Genomic DNA, 1037 nt, shown 5'->3' with positions numbered 1-1037 from the left:
TGCCCATGTACATCGCCTCCTCACGGGATTCCGGGTAGTCATTCCCAAAATGACCCGCGCCGCCACAGACTTCACACGTGACGTGAGAGTCTAAGGCCTTGACGGTTTCTTGTGGCCGTTTCTCGTGGTCGTCCAATCGCTTCATGAGGAGGTCCAACTTGGCAGCAAGTAACTCAATCTCCTTGATGGTATGCATGCCTCGCTGACGGGTCTAGAGTTGTTCCTCGCTCCAACCCATATTGGAGACCATCTTCTCTATTAGATCAACGGCTCCTTGGACCATTTTAAAGAAGAAAGCTCCTCCAGCTGCCGCGTCCAGGTGATCGTGGGACATCGGGGTGAGTCCATTTTAAAAATTATGCAGGATCAGCTAGTTGTCCATCCCATGATGAGGACAGGCGGCTACGTAGTCCTGCAGTCGCTCCCATGCTTCCGGAATAGACTCATCCCTTGTCTGCTGGAAACTGGAAATCCTTCCACGAAGGGCGTTGGTTTTGCCCATCGGGAAGAATTTCGAGAAGAATGCCATAGAGCATTTGTCCCAGATATTGACAGCAGCATGGTTGGCATAAAACCACTACTTCACTCTCCTAAGGAGGGAGAACGGAAACAGCCGCAGCCTGACGGCGTCGGGACTGACGCTGTTGATAGTGTACGTGCTACAGATCTCCAGGAACTATTGCAGATGAGTATTGGCATCCTCATTAGGCTTGCCACAGAATGGGCTAGCCCATTTATACAACTGGCTATGAAATTCGCCCCGAACTAATCAGTATGGTTACGGAAAATCCTTTTTCTAGCTTTGATCTAGAAAATCCCTACCATCATCTGTGAGACTTTGAACAAGTCTGCTCGTGCCTTAAGATTCGTGGCATGAGACAAGAAACTGTGCGGTGGAAATTGTTTCCGTTCTCTCTTCAAGAGAGAGCAAAGCAATGGTACACCTCTACCGTTGGATGTGTGAACGGTAGTTGGGAAAAGTTGCGAGACAGATTTTGTCTTGCCTTCTTCCCAGTTACTCGTATTACTGCCCTTCG

The 1037-nt window shown here is 49.3% G+C and overlaps 1 non-coding gene across 1 annotated transcript; it reads left to right on the top strand.

The window, feature by feature from the left end:
* Positions 1–380: 380 nt before the first annotated feature.
* On the top strand, positions 381–487 carry LOC127764878 (small nucleolar RNA R71). The gene has a single exon (XR_008016017.1). It is a non-coding gene; the product is annotated as a small nucleolar RNA R71 (small nucleolar RNA).
* The last annotated feature ends 550 nt before the right edge of the window (positions 488–1037 follow it).

This window comes from Oryza glaberrima, chromosome 2 (genome assembly GCF_000147395.1).
Source record: "Oryza glaberrima chromosome 2, OglaRS2, whole genome shotgun sequence".
Classification (NCBI taxonomy): Eukaryota; Viridiplantae; Streptophyta; class Magnoliopsida; order Poales; family Poaceae; genus Oryza; species Oryza glaberrima.
Note: the sequence above shows the minus strand (reverse complement) of the source record. Positions and strands in the feature narration are given on the sequence as shown.